General features: G+C 47.5%; 1 protein-coding gene across 2 annotated transcripts in view; it reads right to left on the bottom strand.

Annotated features, from left to right (window-relative positions):
• ELP3 (elongator acetyltransferase complex subunit 3) overlaps window positions 1-20,770 on the bottom strand; it is a 78,203-nt gene that overhangs the window by 41,426 nt on the left and 16,007 nt on the right. The window lies entirely within an intron of this gene.

Raw genomic sequence — 20,770 nt, 5'->3', positions numbered from 1 at the left:
TATTCCAGGGGACATCAGTCTCCTTAACGGCTCCAAAGGATGATTTTTGGGTGTTAATAGGAAATGCTGCTGACAAAAAAAAAAAAAAAAAAGGGGACACCTTGAGGGAGAGAGGGATGTTATTCCCAAACCCGCACGGCCAAATGGAAAGGATGACTAAGTTCAGCTCTTTATTAGGAGCCTGTAAAGATTCATCATCCCATTGCTGGAAATTTCCAAATGGAAATAAAAGCTCTCGGAGCAGCACGGAACACAATTTTCCCAACCCTCCAAAAAAAAAAAAAAATCCCCATCAAAAATCCCTCAAACCTCCAAAACAACAAAAAAAAACAGCAAAAAAAAAAAAAAAAATCCCCAAGCGGGCTCAGACTCATTAAAAAAATATTAACTCCCTTCAAACTGTTCAAATCTATATAAAGACTGAGATATTTGGAGGACGGGCTGTCAAGAGAAGCGTTTATAAAAAAACCCCCAAAAAACCCCCAAAAAACCCCAAATAAAAAGTACGTGAAAACATTTCCAAGTTTGTGGCTCACTAATCTGACAGCCCAACGGCACCAATTGTTTATCACGTCAGGGCAAACACTGCCAAAGTGTGATTCATTAACAGCAGACTCCCAAACACCCGCTCTGCAAGACGTGATCCGCAAAAATTAAGAGAGAGAAATTCGAGAGAAAGAGAGAAGAGGGAAAAAAAAGCAAAAAAAAGTCTTCAGGTAACTTGGGACAAATGGAACCTGCTGCTATTAACACCTAAAATCAGGGTAGAAATACAGAAGGCAGCTAAAAGTAATTAAATCGCCGTCGTTTTGCAGATGGAGGAAAGAGAAATTTGATTTTTTTTTTGGTTTCTTTCCTCCGCTCGCGAACTCCGAAGGTTCGCTTTGGATATTCAACGTTTTCTCCTGTCTGCAAAAGGAAAAAGTCTATTTCACTCAAAACCTGCCACCAAAGGCAGGGATCTCATTGGCTCAGAAGCCAAACACAAGAAATACCAGAAGTGGACACGAATTAAAAGCTTTATAAAGGATTTACATAACCTGCCATTTTCTGCAGGGAATTAAATATTATTATAAAGAGCGCCCATAAAAGCTTGAACTGGGTATTATTACCCAGCACAAAGCTGCATTATACGACTAAATCACATTAAATTTGGTATTTTAGTTTTAAAAAGTGATCTATCTGAGGCTGTTTTATATTCAATTTCCACGTTTCCCAGTGCCAGGGGTTGAGCTGTGAGACAGAACTCAGGGAGCTCGGAAGGGCAGGAAAAACTGGATGAGGGGCAACTCCTAAATATGGATTTACATCAGCACAGGCAGGGATTTAGGGGTTTTTTTTAAACCAAATTGTGAGGATCTCTTAAAGTATGGCCAAATCCAAGACACCAGGGGAAAAAAACCCCCAAAACCCACAGGAAAACTGATGTGTGCTTAGGAAAAACACCTTGATCAGTGGGAAAAGCTTCTGAATCCCAAAAATTCCAGAATGGTTTGGGCTGGAAGGGACCTTAAAGATTTTTTCAGACACTTTCCACTATCCCGAGTGGCTCTAACCTTGGCCTTGGACATTTCCAGGGATGAGGCAGCCACAGATTCCCTGAGAATTCCATTTCAGGGCCTCCCCACCCTCACAGGGAGGAATTCCTTCCCAATATCCCACCCAAACCTCCCCTTTCCCAGTGGGAAGCCATTCCCTGCCTTGTCCCTCTCCAAGTTCTCTGGATGAGCCAAGAATCCAGCAAAAATCCCCTCCAGGAATCTCCTGAATTTCAGGTTGTGCTGTCACGGAGGAAATCAGGGAGTCAGATCCAAGGAGTTTTGTCTCCCGTCCATCAATCCTTCCCAAAATCCCGGGAAGGTTTGGGTTTGAAGGGCCCTCAAAAGCTCATCCCAATATGCCAAATGCTCTCCGACTGGAATTCTTGCATCATCCCCACCTCTATTCTCAGCTCTCCTCCAGCTTTTTGCGGCCTTTTGCCTCCAAAAAAAGCCGCCCGCTCCGCAGCCGCGCCGTCACCGCATCCAGCTGGGACATGATTTGCCTATTCCCAGCCAATTTCCCACTATTTATGCAGCCAGGGGTAATTTGGTGGCTGAATCATACAGAAAGGCTCATGATTCTGTGACTTCAACCCGAAATATTTTTTTTTTTTTTTTTTTTGTCTTTCCAGAGATTTCGGTGCTGCTCAGAATAGAATCCTGCCCCGTTCCTAGAAAAACTGCCGGATGGTGTTTTTTTCCCCACCCCACTGCAGTTTACACAAATTGTGGATTTGTCCCTGATCTCCCCGGCTCCAGGATGGATGGATGGATGGATGGATGGATGGCTGCTGCCACGAGAAATGAGGGTTTGAACACGATTTTCAACACAAGCCCAGGGGCAGGAACAGCAGAATCCCATTAGAAACCAGCGGGGTCAGCGATAATCATTTCCTGCTTTGGAAATCCACGGAACGGGCGAAACCTTGTCCCTGCTCCAGGTCACGTCTCCTGCAGAATTTTTGGGGATGTTCCACGTTTCTGCCCGTCCCTGTGATCCCGGGAACAGGATCCAGGGGATTTGTGGTGGCAGTGGACACGGTGGATTTGGCAGCACTGGATCTCTAAAGGCAACAGCGCTCCAGCCACAGATCCGGCAGGAATCCCGTGGTTTTAGGAAGAGGGAATTGCCTCTCTCCAAGCAGGGAAATATGGGAAGTGGACATGGGACTGAAGGGAGGGATTTCAGGACACCCACACACAATAGGACAAGTCCTGACGAAGAATTCCTGATGGAACTTTACTAATTGGAGAGAGAAAACCTGGAGAGATTGGATGGATCCGAGCTGAGAGCTCCATCCGTGTCGAGGGAATTGTGGAATCCCGGAATTGTTGGAATTAATGGACTTTTCAATCCCATCCCATTCCAACCCAGACATCTCCCACGATCCCAGGGCACTCCAACCTTTTTTGGACACTCCCAGGGATTCTCTGGGAAATCCAGTGCAGCCTTGGGAATTCCTTCCCAAGATTCCCTTTCCCAGCTACACTGGGATTTTTCCCAAAATTTGGAGAGGAGCTTTTTCCCTGTGCAAATCCCACTTGTCCCTCTGGGGTTTCATCCCCGTCCTGGGAAAAGGTCAGGAAGGGAAGGATTTGGGGTGGGAATTCTTCCCTCCCTTCCTTCTGGGACCTTAAAGCTCCTCCCATTCCAACCCCTTCCACGGGCATGGAATTTTTCCGCTATCCCAAACTGCAGGATTTCCCCTGGAAAAGCAATTCCTGCACCCAGGGGTTCCACCTTCTCTGGTGGCTTCCCATCCTCACGGAATCCTGGAATTCCAGACTGGTTTGGGTGGGATTCATGGACCTTCAGTCCCATCCCATTCCATCCCTGACACCTGCCATGATCCCAGGCTGCTCTGACCTTTCCTGGACACTGCCAGGGATCCAGGGATTATTCGGGAATTCCAGCCCAGTCAGGAATTCCTTCTCAAGATCCCACCCCTGGCTCCCCTTTCCCAGTGGGAATTCCACTCCCTGGCTCCTGACCCTCCAGCCCTTGTCCCCAGCCCCTCTCCATCTCTCCCTTCCCTCTGGAAAAGGCTCCAGGATTTCCCTGGATCCTTCTGTTCTCCAGCTGCACATTCCCAGCTCTCCCAGCTCGGGAGTGGATCCAGCCCCACCCCAGCTCCTCTCCGGGATGGAATTTTGGGAATTCCCTGGGAATTGGGGACTCCAGGAAGGGTCTCCCTTCCCTTTTCCATCCCCAATCCCATCAAAACCCCTCGGGATGGATCCTGAGTGTCCTTGATCCCAGAATCCCGGAATGGTTTGGGATTTGGGATCCACAGACCCTCAATCCCATCCCAGGGACACTTCCCACGATCCCAGGGTGATCCAAATCCACCCTTGGACACTGTGAGGGATCCACTGGGAATTCCAGCCCAGCCAGGAATTCCTTCCCAAGCTCCCCTTTCCCAGTGGGAATTCCATTCCCTGTGTCCCATCCCTGCAGCCCTTTGTCCCAAATCCCAGCTCTCCTGGAGCCCCTTGAGGGGGCTCTGAGGATTCCCTGGATCCTTCTCCATGTGAACATTCCCAGCTCTCTCAGCCTGGCTCCACGGGAGACCAATTTTCCCTTCTGGAGCACCAACAAACCCCCTGGAATATTCCTCCTCCTCCCCTGGAGCAGGGAATTATTTGGCATTTTGTAAGCGCCGAGGATCCCCCGCATCATCCCAGGGATAATCAGGAACCAAGACGAGCGAACAGCACGAGACGAGAGAGGGGCAATTTTAATAATAGGCTGACCACAGAGGTTCATTATGCAAACGAGGCAGCTGCTAAGTCATGCAAATGAAGACCCGCAGAAGCCTTAAAAGATTTGTGCAGACAGATTTCAGCGAAGTCAGTGATTACAGAGCTGCCTGAAATAAAGGTGAGATAATCCATTTTAATCACCGCCCGATCTTTGCGGTGAATTTGCGGAGAATGCCGCTGCAATGAACAGCAGATCAGAACCTGCCTCTTGATAAACTCGTATTTTTTTAGATCTAAAAGGCAGCTACTCCTCGGCCAGACGCGGGGTGTCTGCTCCCTCAGAGAAAAACCAGCGCGGCTCTGGCACGGAACAGCTCCCTGAACAAAGCCTCTCCATTAAACTCTTGCTCTCCAGACAAAAGCCTCGTCAGCTGAGAGACCTGAAGATCAAAGACTCAATTATTTACAGCTTCCCAAATCCCCAGCCGGGATGGGGATGGCCGGGAGCCAGGCGGCGCCGGAGCAGCGCACGGAACTCCGGCCCCAAAGCAGGTGGAGCTCACACGGAGAACATCACACCCGGAAAACAATTCCTTGGTTTGCTCCCTTTGGAGAGGCAGAGGACAGAAAAAGGCCCTCAAATAAAAAAATTTAAAAGAGTAAGAAGAGGTGCAGGAAGCAGCAGAAGCTGCAAGAAGAAGAGGCTGAAAGGGTGAAGCGAAGCGATTGCCAGAAAATGTTTTAGGAAAGAAGGATCTAAACCAACTTAAAAAATTGCCTGCTGGACATTCCAGCGCTGCTCCATCCCTGGAAGTGTCCAAGGCCAGGCTGGTCCAGCGGAAGGTGTCCCTGCCCATGGCAGGGGGTGCGCTTTAAGGTCCCTTCCTGCCCAAACCATCCCATCATTGTGTGATTCCTGAACAAATCACACCAATGTTTGTGATGGTAATGGTTTGGATTGCAATGCCCATAAAAAGTGGTGCTCCAACCCCAAATCCAGCACGGTGAGTGGTCACCGCTGGGCAGGAGAAGACCCTGCTGCTCATCCCCCCTCGGCCTATCCCAGAAAAACCCTGGACAAAACCAAACCAGCAAAAACTCAGAACCACAGAATTATTTCAGTTTGGAAAGAGCCCCAGGATAATGGAAAAGCCATCTCTCAGCACTGCCAAGGCCACCGCTGGTCCGTGTCCCCAAAAGCCACATCCACAGGGATTTTTAAGCCCTCCAGGGATGGAGACTCCACCACTGCCCCGGGCAGCTGTGCCAGGGATGCACAGCCCTTTCCAGGCAGGAATTGTTCTCAATATCCAACCTGAACCTGTCCTAACACATCCTGAGGCCATTTCCTCTCATCCTGTCCCTGTTCCCTGGGAGAAATCCCGATCCCACCTGGCTGTCCCCTCCTGTCAGGGAATTCCAAAGAGGAAAATTCCCACTGGAGCCTCCTCTTCTCCAGGCTGAGCCCTTTTCCCAGCTCCCTCAGCTGCTCCTGGTGCTCCAAACCCTTCCCTGGACACGCTTCAGCCCCTCCACGTCCTTCTCTGAGGATAAAAATGTCCTTAGAGTCTCGTGCAAAGACTGGAATGTTTGGAGGGTTGGGTGAGAAAAATCAAGAATTTTAATCAGTGATCAAAGGAGTCCCGGGCCAGGAAAGTTCCTGGTCTGAACTTGGGGAAGAGCAAAGACTGGGAACATCCAGCACCTCAAACAGATTTAAAACGTCACAAATAAGCAGCAGCAGAGTGACACTGCTCAGTGACATCTGAATTAAGTGCAAAAATGACCCCACGGGCGTTCTGAGGAGGAAACTGTCACTATAACCCACGAGGACCTCACGTACCACATCCCCACCCATTACTTAAATTACCTCCTTCATCCTGATCTTTGACAACTCTGTTTTATCACAGGGCAGCCCGTGAAACACAGCCAGCAAGAATTCATTCAGCATCCACAATTCCCTGTGAATAAACCCAGAATCAGGGAATATTCTCACAAAGCAGGCGGCATCTTACTCGGCTGACACGTTTCAAAAAGCTGAAGGTTTGATGATGGCCCAGAGCAGGCATTTCTGAAAGCTCAAATGCCAATTATTTGACTTTCTGCTGCTCCCTTTTTATTACAAGGTTTTTATTGCAGCGTTTCAGTGCTGTCTTTATCACCAGCGCCAGGACTACGACAGAGCAGTTTGGTTTCTTAGCAGCATCAGCTTCCCAAGGCTCGAGCTTTCAAATCCTGAAAAAAGTTACTAAAAATACACCCGTTTATTGACTAAAACACCACACACCGATTTTGATAAGGTAACAGTATCTACGCCTGCGAAAAGATAAGGGAGAACAACCTTTTCTCCCTGAGATGCCACCACGAGATAATTGTGCTCCCTCCTGCCGTGTGATTTGGTTCAAAATCCAAACTGGGATCCTTTCTGAGGTAAAAACCTAAAAAATCCCCCCGTTTTCTTCTCTTTCACAATATTTTTAACCACATTTAAACCCCCAAGGAACGGCTCTGCCACCCAAAATCCACCCCAAGAAGAAAAGGCACAACACGGGCCCAGTTATGAGACACTTCAAGCCTAACGCATTCTGAGTTTAAAAAACCCTAAAACACACCCGTTTTCCCTCTTTTGTCATGTCTTTGCCAAGTTTTAAGCCCCAAGGAATGGCTCTGCCACCCAAAACCCATCCCAAGAAGAAAAGGCACAGCACAAGCAGAAGTGGCTCAGTTATGAGGCAATACAGGCCCAATCCACTCTGAGATTAAAAAAACTAAAACACACCCATTTTTTCCTCTTCCTCAGTATTTTTTACCACATTTTAAGTCCAAGGAATGGCTCTGCCACCTGAAATCCCTGTGAAACAATGGCACAACAGGACAAGAAGCGGCTCAGTTAAGAGACACTTCAGGTCCAATCCATTCTGAGACACATCAAACATAATCCAGTCTGAGGCAAAAACCATAAAACACACCCATTTCCTACTCTTTCTCAATGTCTTTATCACATTTTAACTCTCAAGGAATGGCTCTGCTACCCAAAAATTCCTCTGACAAAAATGGCACAGCACAAGCACAAGTGGCTCAGTTATGAGACACATCAGACATAACCCATTCTGAGGTAAAAACCCTAAACCACACCAAATATCTTCTCTTTCTCAATGCTTTAACCCTAAACCACACCAGTTATCTCCTGTTTTTCAATGTTTTGACCCCAAGGAACAGCTCTGCCACCCAAAATTCCCCCAAAACCGTGGCACAGCAGGAGCAGAAGTGGCTCAGTTCAGACACTCCAGGCCTCATCCATTCTGAGATATAACCCACTCTGAGGTAAAAACCCTAAACCACACCAAATATCTTCTCTTTCTCAATGGTTTGGTCACATTTTAAGCCCCAAGGAATGGCTCTGCCACCCAAAATCCATCCCAAGAAGAAAAGGCACAGCACAAACAGAAGTGGCTCAGTTGTGAGGCACTTCAGGCCTAATCCATTCTGAGATAAAAACCCTAAACCACACCAGTTATTTTCTCTTTCTCAGTCTTTTAACCCTAAACCACACCAGTTATCTCCTGTTTTTCAATGTTTTAACCCCAAGGAACAGCTCTGCCACCCAAAATTCCCCCAAAACCGTGGCACAGCAGGAGCAGAAGTGGCTCAGTTCAGACACTCCAGGCCTCATCCATTCTGAGATATAACCCATTCTGAGGTAAAAACCCTAAACCACACCAAATATCTTCTCTTTCTCAATGGTTTTGGTCACATTTTAACCCCAAGGAATGGCTCTGCCACCCAAAACCCATCCCAAGAAGAAAAGGCACAGCACGAGCAGAAATGGCTCAGTTATGAGGCAATTCAGGCCTAATCCACTCTGAGATTAAAAAAGCTAAAACACACCTATTTTTTCCTCTTTCTCAATATTTTTTACCACATTTTAAGTTCAATGAATGGCTCTGCCACCTGAAATCCCTGTGAAACAATGGCACAACAGGACAAGAAGCGGCTCAGTTAAGAGACACTTCAGGTCCAATCCATTCTGAGACACATCAGACATAATCCAGTCTGAGGCAAAAACCATAAAACACACCCATTTTCTACTCTTTCTCAATGTCTTTATCACACTTTAACTCTCGAGGAATGGCTCTGCTACCCAAAAATTCCTCTGACAAAAATGGCACAGCACAAGCACAAGTGGCTCAGTAATGAGACACATCAGACATAACCCATTCTGAGGTAAAAACCCTAAACCACACCAGTTATTTTCTCTTTCTCAATGTTTTAACCCTAAACCACACCAGTTATCTCCTGTTTCTCAATGTTTTAACCCCAAGGAACAGCTCTGCCACCCAAAATTCCCCCAAAACCGTGGCACAGCAGGAGCAGAAGTGGCTCAGTTGAGACACTCCAGGCCTCATCCATTCTGAGATATAACCCACTCTGAGGTAAAAACCCTAAAACATACCAAATATCTTCTCTTTCTCAATGGTTTGGTCACATTTTAACCCCCAAGGAATGGCTCTACCACCCAAAATCCATCCCAAGAAGAAAAGACACAGCATGGACACAAGCAGCTCAGTTGTGAGACTTCAGGCCTAATCCATTCTGAGATAAAAACCCTAAACCACACCAGTTATTTTCTCCTTCTCAGTCTTTTAACCCTAAACCACACCAGTTATCTCCTGTTTCTCAATGTTTTGACCCCAAGGAACAGCTCTGCCATCCAAAATTCCCCCAAAACCGTGGCACAGCAGGAGCAGAAGTGGCTCAGTTCAGACACTCCAGGCCTCATCCATTCTGAGATATAACCCACTCTGAGGTAAAAACCCTAAACCACACCAAATATCTTCTCTTTCTCAATGGTTTGGTCACATTTTAACCCCCAAGGAATGGCTCTGCCACCCAAAACCCATCCCAAGAAGAAAAGGCACAGCACAAACAGAAGTGGCTCAGTTATGAGGCAATTCAGGCCTAATCCACTCTGAGATTAAAAAAACTAAAACACACCCATTTTTTCCTCTTCCTCAGTATTTTTTACTACATTTTAAGTTCAATGAATGGCTCTGCCTCCTGAAATCCCTGTGAAACAATGGCACAACAGGACAAGAAGCGGCTCAGTTAAGAGACACTTCAGGTCCAATCCATTCTGAGACACATCAGACATAATCCAGTCTGAGGCAAAAACCATAAAACACACCCATTTTCTACTCTTTCTCAATGTCTTTATCACACTTTAACTCTCGAGGAATGGCTCTGCTACCCAAAAATTCCTCTGACAAAAATGGCACAGCACAAGCAGAAGTGGCTCAGTAATGAGACACATCAGACATAACCCATTCTGAGGTAAAAACCCTAAACCACACCAAATATCTTCTCTTTCTCAATGGTTTGGTCACATTTTAACCCCCAAGGAATGGCTCTGCCACCCAAAACCCATCCCAAGAAGAAAAGACACAGCATGGACACAAGCAGCTCAGTTGTGAGACTTCAGGCCTAATCCACTCTGAGGTGAAAACCTAAAACACACCCATCTTCTCTTTTTCTCAGTATTTTTACCCCATTTTAACCCCAAGGAATGGCTCTGCCACCCAAAACCCATCCCAAGAAGAAAAGGCACAGCACAAACAGAAGTGGCTCAGTTATGCGGCAATTCAGGCCCAATCCACTCTGAGATTAAAAAAGCTAAAACACACCCATTTTTTCCTCTTCCTCAGTATTTTTTACTACATTTTAAGTCCAAGGAGTGGCTCTGCCACCTGAAATCCCTGTGAAACAATGGCACAACAGGAGAAGAAGCGGCTCAGTTAAGAGACACTTCAGGCCAAATCCATTCTGAGACACATCAGACATAATCCAGTCTGAGGCAAAAACCATAAAACACACCCATTTTCTACTCTTTCTCAATGTCTTTATCACACTTTAACTCTCGAGGAATGGCTCTGCCACCCAAAAATTCCTCTGACAAAAATGGCACAGCACAAGCACAAGTGGCTCAGTTATGAGACACGAGGCCTAATCCCTTCTGAGGTAAAAAACCTTAAACCAAACCAGTTATTTTCTATTTCTCAGTCTTTTAACCCTAAACCACACCAGTTATCTCCTGTTTCTCAATGTTTTAACCCCAAGGAACATCTCAGCCATCCAAAATTCCCCCAAAACCGTGGCACAGCAGGAGCAGAAGTGGCTCAGTTCAGACACTCCAGGCCTCATCCATTCTGAGATATAACCCACTCTGAGGCAAAAACCCTAAACCACACCAAATATCTTCTCTTTCTCAATGGTTTGGTCACATTTTAACCCCCAAGGAATGGCTCTGCCACCCAAAACCCATCCCAAGAAGAAAAGGCACAGCACAATCAGAAGTGGCTCAGTTATGAGGCAATTCAGGCCTAATCCACTCTGAGATTAAAAAAACTATAACACACCTATTTTTTCCTCTTTCTCAATATTTTTTACCACATTTTAAGTTCAATGAATGGCTCTGCCACCTGAAATCCCTGTGAAACAATGGCACAACAGGACAAGAAGCGGCTCAGTTAAGAGACACTTCAGGCCAAATAAATTCTGAGACACATCAGACATAATCCAGTCTGAGGCAAAAACACTAAAACAAACCCATTTTCTACTCTTTCTCAATGTCTTTATCACACTTTAACTCTCAAGGAATGGCTCTGCCACCCAAAAATTCCTCTGAAAAAAATGGCACAGCACAAGCACAAGTGGCTCAGTTATGAGACACATGAGGCCTAATCCATTCTGAGGTAAAAACCCTAAACCACACCAAATATCTTCTCTTTCTCAATGGTTTGGTCACATTTTAACCCCCAAGGAATGGCTCTGCCACCCAAAATCCATCCCAAGAAGAAAAGGCACAGCGCAAACAGAAGTGGCTCAGTTGTGAGGCACTTCAGGCCTAATCCATTCTGAGGTAAAAACCCTAAACCAAACCAGTTATTTTCTCTTTCTCAGTCTTTTAACCCTAAACCACACCAGTTATCTCCTGTTTTTCAATGTTTTGACCCCAAGGAACAGCTCTGCCACCCAAAATTCCCCCAAAACCGTGGCACAGCAGGAGCAGAAGTGGCTCAGTTCAGACACTCCAGGCCTCATCCATTCTGAGATATAACCCATTCTGAGGCAAAAACCCTAAACCACACCAAATATCTTCTCTTTCTCAATGGTTTGGTCACATTTTAACCCCAAGGAATGGCTCTGCCACCCAAAACCCATCCCAAGAAGAAAAGGCACAGCACAAACAGAAGTGGCTCAGTTATGAGGAACTCCAGGCCTAATCCATTCTGAGGTAAAAACCCTAAACCACACCAGTTATTTTCTCTTTCTCAGTCTTTTAACCCTAAACCACACCAGTTATCTCCTCCTTCTCAATGTTTTAACCCCAAGGAACGTCTCAGCCATCCAAAATTCCCCCAAAACCGTGGCACAGCAGGAGCAGAAGTGGCTCAGTTCAGACACTCCAGGCCTCATCCAAACAGGAATGTTCTCACAGACTAATTAACCTCCTGGCTGTAACGAGTTTGGTTTATTTTTATTTCCTCTCACAGCTTCCATCGAGGAGCTCCGGGCAAGGTCTGGAGGGATCCTGCCACTCGTGGCCGGAGCCAAGGCTGATAAATGCGTCATTATCCCAAATAAATCCCAAATTATCCCAAAAGCCATAATCACCGCCTGCTCCCAGAGACATCCAAGCAGGTCCTCAAAAGCTCTGTCTTAGCTCAGGAAAAACCACAAAAAACCATAAAAAAAAACCCGAAAAACACAACAAAAAAACGTTGAATAGAAAAAAAGAAACCCTGACAAGACCTTCTTGGGTTTTTTGAGCCTGCGGTGTTTTTCTGAGCTCACATCTATCAAGTTCACGGCAACGACAATTCCGAACTTTTTTTTTTGTTGTTGTTGTTGTTGTTGCAGCAACAAATTATTAGGCAGCTGTAAGTGCAAACACCAGGATGAATTAACATATGCTGGAGTGAAATATTTCCGACAAGGAAAATGCGTGGCTGGAACGGGAATTGCAGGATCTTTGGTTTTGTTTTTTTTTTTAACCACCCCCATAAAAAATAAATGTTTAAGGGGGAAAAAAAAAAAACAACAACAAAAACAACAAAACAAGGTTAATTTAGGCAACACAGTGCTTATCTCCTCCTCCCTTATGCTTTTCCCAGTGAGCAGAGCCAAATTAGAGTTTGGAAATTATGGTTTCACGTTCCTCCCAGCAGAGAAGCAGCAACACGAGGTCTCAGATTCCTGACACTGAAATTTAGGGAGACCTGAATCTGGAATTGGAGTCTCTGATGTTTTCAGCGGTTGTGTCGTTTTCAGGATCAGGCAGCTCCCACTGGATATTTTTCCCAAGAATGTGTTTGGTGATTCTCAGCCCAACCACGGCCTGCGCAAGGAAATTAGTCCTTTGGATTTAATTCCCATTTCACCAGATACCTCCTGTTCTTGTTGTGCCAGAGAAAAATCCACATTTATCCTTCTCTCCTCTTCTCAGTGCCTCAGGACCTCATAAATCTCTATTATCGTATCTCTCTCAAATATTTTTTTTTCCTGCTTCCACAGCGTCGTTTTCCTCCTCCCCTGATTTTTAAAGGGAAGAAATGAGCAAGGTTCAAGCTGTGAACGAGGCGGCTCCACGACACCATTTCCCAGTTTTCTCTCTCTATTCCCATCACTGTAATTCCTCACACTGAGCTGGTTTCTTAACTAATACCAAGCACCGGGGCTGTGTTTCTCACACTTCTCAACTAAAACTTCAACATCTTATTCCCCAGTGGCATCAGCCAACTTGGAGATCGTCGTTCTGTAGTAAAAAAACAGGGGAAAAATCTCTTTATAAACAGTGCTTTATATCTAAACTGATTTTTCTCCTGCCCTTTCACAGCAGGTCAGAACAACCTGTTCCAGCCTAGGGACACCCCTAATGACCTCCCTCTGCTGCGTTAATTCGTCATTTAATCCATCCCTTAATATCTTGCAGTGATTTTTTTGGCCTGCAAAACCTCCCACAACGCGGTGAAGGGTTTTTAGGAAGTCACAGAGATTTGTCAAGTGCTTCAGAGAAAGCTACAACCCCAATGTGTTGTTGAAAGCGTTTCTCGTGGCCAGAGGGCAGGAATTCATCTGAACCTCTCTGTACTCCATCTACGGAAGGAGGGAGGCGCTCTGGGGTTTTGGCAGCCGAAGAAAACAAAAAATCTTGTCCTGATAAATACAACCGAGGCTCGGCACATCAGCAAAACACGTTTTGCAGTATGTCTGGAAGAGGAAAAGGCACCAAGGGCTTGTAAAACGTCCCACGTTCAATTTATCAGGCGAGGAGGTGAAGCACTTCGTTTCACCACGAGGCAGGGGGTTTAAATCTCGAATTAGCACGTGAATGTCAGTTAAAAAACCTCAACAATTCGTCTCAGATATGGGAAATCCAGCACACCGCTGATGATCCCAGGACAAAGAGATCAGGGATGAAACCACGGGATGGTTTCAACCAAGACATCCCAAAGCTGCCGCCCTTGCTCCCAGAGATTTCCCATCTCCCTCAATCCCCACTGACAGCACTTGGCAATGCCACCAAAGAGAAGAAGCCACCAAAAGTCATCCTGAAAGATGTGACAAAAAAAGGAAGGAATGGCTTAGAGCACCAGAAATTTGAGAGCCCTGTGAAGATCTGGGCCTGCTACAGAAGAGCACGAGTTTCCCTGTGCCAACCTCCAGCTCCTCCCCAGCCCAGAACCACGGATCCAGGAATTTATTAAGCTCGGAAAAAAGCCCTTTAAATGCACCCATCCCTGTCCCAAGCACTTCTAAACCGATTTCTTTTTAAAAGTATCCACCAGCCCTGCCAGGCTGCCAAACCCACGCCAAACTGGGGGAAAAAAATCAAATCCCATTTGTGAGGGATAATAACAACCCCAACCAGGATGATTCTCCAAACTGGTGGTTTTTTTCTCGTTTGGCTCATGATGCAGAAGAAAAGCTGGGAACAAAGCGATGCCCAGCACAAAGGGAGAAAATTGGAGATGCTTTTGGAGCCCTGGTGCTTCAGGAAGAACCAAATGCCGTTTCTCAGGAACGATTCGGGAATTTCACGGAATCTTATGGGACCTTAAAGATCATCTCGTCCCCTGGGGACACCTTCCATTGCCTCAGGTTGCTCCAAGTCCTGTCCAACCTGCCCTGGAATATTTTTAGGGATGAGGAAACCACAGTTTCTGTGGGAAAACGGCTCCAGGGCCTCCCCACTGTGAGGGAGCAGCAATCCAAGGAGTAATTCCTGCAGCAATCCAGGATGAACACTCAGTGTCTCTTTGCTTTAAGCATCTCCTTCCAGGGAGTGAAAAGCAGGAGATTTGGGCAGCATTTGGTCACAGTTTCATTTTGGTCTCAGCTCTTTGCCAGCTCTTCACCACACTGACCCCAAAGCAGTGCACAGCCACAAAAAAAAAAAAAAAAAACAAACCCAAAGCCCTGTGGAAAACTTCCACGCCCAAGATTTGCCCTTGATTTTTTCTCATCTTTGCCGTGTGATTACTTCAGGAAAAAGAACTTGAAAGAAAAACCATTCCGCCGCCTGTTGCCAGATCGATACAATCAACCATTAGGTCATAATTATAAAGACAACTTTCCCAGGGAAGAGTCAATACCGAGTTGCAGGCGTGGGCTAACAAAAGATGCAGGAAGGAAAAAAAAAAAGAAGAAAAAAATAAAAATCCTTACATCTAAAATTACGGATGAAGCGACACGACAGCCTCTTTTATTAAATCCGCCCTGAAATTCGAGTTTCTCCTCGCTGTGCTTGGTGCTGGGTGAGACTGACACCGACTCTCAAAACACCCAATTTCAGCCCTGGTATCGACTCACTGCCCGAGGAAAGCTGCGTGCCCTGAGGAACAACCACTCCTCAGCTGTTCCTGAGGAAAAAACACCACCAACTCAATGCCCTGAAAGTGCTGCTGCACGGATAAAAGCGTCCAGCCCAAAAGCCTTTGCTTTTTAGTTTCTTTATCCACCTCTTTAAATGAGACTGAGCTCGTCCCCGTCTGACTCCGCCAGGGAAAACATTTAGCTCGAGGAAGGAAAACAGCTTGATTGCTGCTTTGAGGAAACCAAGGGATTGTATCCATAAAATTATAAAGAGAGATAATAAAAAGCAGCCATCAGCCAGAAGTGCCAGTGGAGAGCCGTGGCTCGGCTCATCTTGATCTCCTGCCAAAAGCAAGTCCCTCACCTATAAAGCTGCGACAGGATCGCGCTCAAAAAAGGTGGAAAATGTCAAAATCCTCGGTTTTCCCCACAAAAACACTCCTGGGGTTTGCTGCAGCAGCTCCAGGAACTCCTGGTGCCTCTGCCCCAGCTCCTGGAGCTCCAAGGTGCCCACAGCTCCTCCTCCAGGGCACGGGGCTGGAACGAGATCCTTAAAGCCCCGGCCAAGGCGATTTTATGATTTTACTCAACTTTTAATGGTGGTTGAGTCATTGTTTGGGAAATGATTTCAGCTTTTAGCTGCTGCAGTGGCTCGGAACCGCATCGTCCTCGGGGCACAGCCATCCATCCCTCACGGCTCCAGGGACGATGTGCTGTCCTCAAGGAGAAACTCCCCGGGGTGGGCTGAGGGGAAATAATCTCCTGTCACGGATAAAACCCCCTCGTCAAATGCCACAGCCTGGATTTTCACCAGAAATACACGGGGAGGAGACAGCCAAAGGTGAGTGACCACTTGGTCTGCTCAGAGATTGAGGGCGTTGGGCTTCTCCTCCTCAGGAACAAGTGACAGGATAACGGCCTTGAGTTGTGCTATGGGTGGTTTCAGTCGAGTTTTAGGAATAATTTCATCCCTAGAAGGGCTGGAACAAGCTGCCCAGGGCAGTGGTGGAGTCACCACGCCTGGAAGTGCCCAAAAACATGGAAGTGGCACTTGGGGAGGTGGTTTAGTGCTGCTGGTTGACGGCTGGACCTTGATGACCTTAAAGGTCCTCTCCAAACTTAATTACTCCATGATTCCACGATCTGGAAAAGAGAATGGAACCAAACACTGGAAGACAGAGGAGTATCTTCCATAAAGCAAGGATTGGCAGGAGCTCCAGGAGCCAGAAATGGGAGGTGGAGGTGGAAACTCCTCCTGTCCCAGCTCCTGGAGGGAGCCAAGGCTCCTGGGGTGGGATCCCTGTGGCATTTAGAGCAGGAGCTAGATCCTTCCTCACTGATTCCACCCCCTGCAAGGGGTTCATCAGGCGCCCAGGAACATCTGAGCTGAGCTCTGAACCCACAGCTCACCCCAGAGAAAAAACAAACACATAAAAAGGGAGATGATTTTTAGCCGCAGAAGAAATCCCGGCTGATTCCCGAGTTTTCAGACCGTCTCCGCAGACGAGGCAGGCAAAGGTCGTGCAGAGAGAGTCAAAAAACCAGGTCGTTGCACAACCCAAGGCCAGGACAGAGGGTGAGCAAATCAAGGCTGCACAAACACCCACCCTCAGCTCTGCATTCCCAAATTTTGAGCATCCAACTTCCCGAACTTCTGAGCTACGGGAAGCGCAGGCGTATTTCGAACCAAACCATCCCTGCTCTGCCTGGCACAGAGCTCCCCAAACCCCTGCTCGACACCCTCCTGGAAAAGTATGAAAATTAAACTTCCTTTTTTTTTTACTTTTTTCCCTTTTTCCCCCTCCCCGTTCCGCGGCCGATTGCACCCACCATGTCACCAGAAAATGAGTTTTCTTTCAAATTAATTTAGCGCCGTTGAAAGGCGGGCGGGCTCTGGGTTTACAGCGTCAATGAGGCGAGCAGAGCGCAGCTGAGGGAACCATAAACCACATCTCCCTATTTCACCAGCTCATTGTCAGCCGGGCTGCAAAGCAATCTCTGCTGAAGGCAGGCAGGGAAAAGGGGAGTGTGAGTCCCCTGTCAGCGCTGCGGGGCACGGGAGGATCGGGTTGGATCGCTCCCATCCCTCTGCAGCTCGGGGAAATCAGAAATATTGGAGTTTGTGCCTGCTTGGAAAGTCAGGGTGTAACAGCGACAGCTCCTGCAGGCTGCTGAAAACGATGAGGGGATTAACCCACAGGGATGGTGTGAAGGATGCAGGAATTCACCCAAAAATCTGTGGGAAATGTGATGGATAAATTCGCCTATCAAAGATCTGGGCTGTTAAAAAGCTGCTCCAGGGCATCTCCGAGATTCCAAGAGCTGTGGTGGAAGCTGTGAAACCACAACATTTGTGACAGAAGTGACACGGCCTGACTGGAGATGGCCCATTCATCAGTGATGGGCCTCCACTTCACTGCTGATTGACATCTGATACCAATATTGATAAAGGATACTGAGGATGATCAAATCAATACCCCAAAGGAGAAATCCAGGAAGATCCTGAATCGTCTTTCCATACTTACGGGAACCCCTTTCAAGACCTCACTTGGAAATAAAGAGACACATGAATATTTGGACTGTCAATGGACTTATCCTCAGGACAAATAAACTGTATAAAAACCCTACTCCAAGAGCCAGTGATGTGTGGCTGAGGTTGGATGGTGCCGTTGTTACCGTCACTCTGCCCACCCAGCGTTCCATCCACGTTGTCCCAATTTATCGTGGCTTTTTAATTTGGTTTTTGGAAATTTGCTAAATCAATTCTGTTCTTTTGTACTGGCTTCTTATAATTTATAACAAATCTCACTCACGCACAGCACACCCCCCGTTCTCTCCGTGACATCACCTCTGGGTCACCGGCACAACCGGAATTAAAAAACCGTGTAATCACCGGGGCCAGGTTCAAACTCACACAGGTGGCCAAGCCCTGGAAAAAAAAAAAAGAGCTCCATCTCCAGGCACCAAGCCCAGCTGGCCGCTCGGATCCCACCCCACCATTAACACTTTAGCGCGGGTCACCGGAGAACTTGTTGTGCTTGGCCAAATTACACAGGCGCAGCAGCAGAAAACGAGCAGAGTATTCCCTCTGGCAGGTGTTCAGCAGTAATTTGCTGAAAACGTCCAGGAAAGAGCAGGGGAAATTCATTATTCAGCTCTGACAATGTCACGACCGACGAGGCCGTGACGCCGTTTCCACCAGCGCGGGGGAAAATGTGGATTTTACCAGAATATCGCTGGTAATTCCTGAGTAAACACCTCGGAATCCTCGGAGGGAGATGGGTTTGGTCCCAGTGTCCCCCCCTGGAAAACCCACAGGGCCAAGGAGGCGTGGGTTTGGCTTCCTCGTGTGTGCGTTTCATTCCAGGCTGGAACATTTCACACGCAGGAGGAACAGTCACAGGGCAGATAACGGGATAAGCAATCCCATTCCACGGCTGAGGAAGGGAAGAAAATGGAAAGCTCCCCTGCCACGAGATTAGGATCTGATGAAATGACTTTTTGGCTCACAGAGCTTCCAAATAACATCAACTCCAGCAGTTAAAAGTTGGAAAATGCGGCAGGAAATGAGCAGCACCCGGGGCAACAAAGACCAGACCAGCTTCGGGATAAAATTCCTTAATTTCTGCAAGACTGATGAAGGCAGATAAGGGATAAACACGAATGGGTTTTAATGGCAAATACAGGACAGACTGGGTGGGAAGGGACCTTAAAGCTCATCCCATTCCAACCTGGACACTTTCCACAGCCTCAGGTTGCTCCAACCTGGTCTTGGACACTTCCAGGGATGAGGAACCTCTCTGGGAAATCTGTGCCCAGCGCCTCATCACATCCAACGCTTAGAAACAAAGAAAACCTGCCTGTTTTTTCCAGAATTATTAGGAGCTAGGCTCCAAATCTCTGGGAACAAAAGGAAATTTAGGCAGATTTTCTGCTGCAAACGATCTGGCACTGAAACAACAGCCACTTATCTCCTGCCTGGCCCGCTCAGATGTCCGGAGGGATTTGACAGACAAGCTCTGATGGATCCAGCCACGGCAATTTCCAACGCTATTCCCTCCCTCCTGCCAGGAGCCAGGCACAGGAGGGGACACGGTGAGTCCCCACATCCCCATCGGAGCTGAACCCGGCAATTTGGAGCTTCAAGAGCCTCCCTGTCACTGCACCCACTCATTATGGCAGGGCCAGGGGTGGGAGCTGACTGTCAAACCCCGGCGATTTTTAATTCCCCACTCCCCCCCTGGGCAGAGAAGGAGCTTCTTAACTCTGCTCTCCTCCTCAAAATTCCATGGATTTGCCCCGGGGGGAGGAGCTGCCTGCTCTGGAAGGGGTCACCTGGAGCAGAGGGTCAAGGTAGATAAAAGGAGAACTGGCATGAATCACCGCAGAGTGAGTCAAAGCCCGGCTATTGGCTTGGTTTTTTGTTGGTTTTTTTTTTTTGCTGGAGTCACAATTAGCAACTCGGGAAGCTCAATTAAGAGACATTAGCCGAGCGGAGCTGTGTACGGCGATGGAATTGCAGGGCAGCTCCTTTCCCTGCCTGCAGGAGTGAAATGGGGAGGTGGAATGGGTTTGCTCTGACCTCTGGCCAGCAGCATTTCTCACCCTGGGGTCAGTGGGATACAGGCACAACCTGCTCAGATTTCACAGCATCTTTCAAAGGCTGAATTTTTGGTTAAAATACAGCGCCAGCCAAGCCCAGAATTCCCGGCAGGAACATGTCTCCCAGAAAAGGTCTTATTTGGGTAGTTCAGAGCAGACTTCAGCTTTATAAAACACTTTTTTTAAAAGCAGGTTTGTTCCTCAGTATTGAGAGGCAAATTCGGGCGTCGCTGAGCTGTGAACCTTCACAATCACAGAATTCCAGAACTGGTTTGGGTGGGAAGGGACCTCAAAGCTCACCCAGTTCCAACCCCAACACCTTCCCCTAACCCAGATTGCTCCAAGCTGGCCTTGGACACTTCCAGGGATCCCTGGGAATTCTGTGCCAGGGCCTCCCCACGCTCACAGCCAACAATTCCTCCCCATATCCCATCCATCCCTGCCCTCTGCCTCCAGCCACCACCAGGATTTCTTGGAGCAGCCTCCATCAGAAGCATGGCTGGTACCTGGAATTTCTGTGGGAATTTGGGAATGGCTGGGGTTGGAAAGGGCCTCTGGAGACAATCCAGCCTCGAGCAGGAGGCACAGGATCAGATCCAGGTGGGATTTGAGGATCTCCAGGCTCCACAACCTCTCTGTTCCCTCATCCTCCAGGTTTTTCCTTTTGTACAACAGCGATCTTTCACACAAACCCCACGCTCTGATAATCACACAAGGCACGTCTTGCTCTGATCCGGCCTCTTGGGGACAGATTTCCAGCTGGGATTTAAAAAGGAATCTGCAGCTCCACATCCCAAACCGAGCACTGCAGGAGCTGCCAGAGCTCGGGGTTTGTTTTTCTCCCTCAATGGATTAAGAGGTCCTAAACTCTGATTATTCACAACCTGCATCTTTCCCTTCCAGCAGAGCTCGGATTTATCCTCTTCCCAAAAAAACCACCCAAATCTGGCTTTTGGGATACCTGAAGGCAACTTCCCTCCCCGCCAGGATAATTGTGGATAAGTGCTCCCCAGCTCCAGGGAGGACACGGAGAATGCTGGAACACAAAAGGA

The sequence above is a fragment of the Sylvia atricapilla genome, chromosome 3 (genome assembly GCF_009819655.1).
Source record: "Sylvia atricapilla isolate bSylAtr1 chromosome 3, bSylAtr1.pri, whole genome shotgun sequence".
NCBI classification, from domain to species: Eukaryota; Metazoa; Chordata; class Aves; order Passeriformes; family Sylviidae; genus Sylvia; species Sylvia atricapilla.
This window is presented reverse-complemented; position numbering and strand designations above follow the sequence as displayed.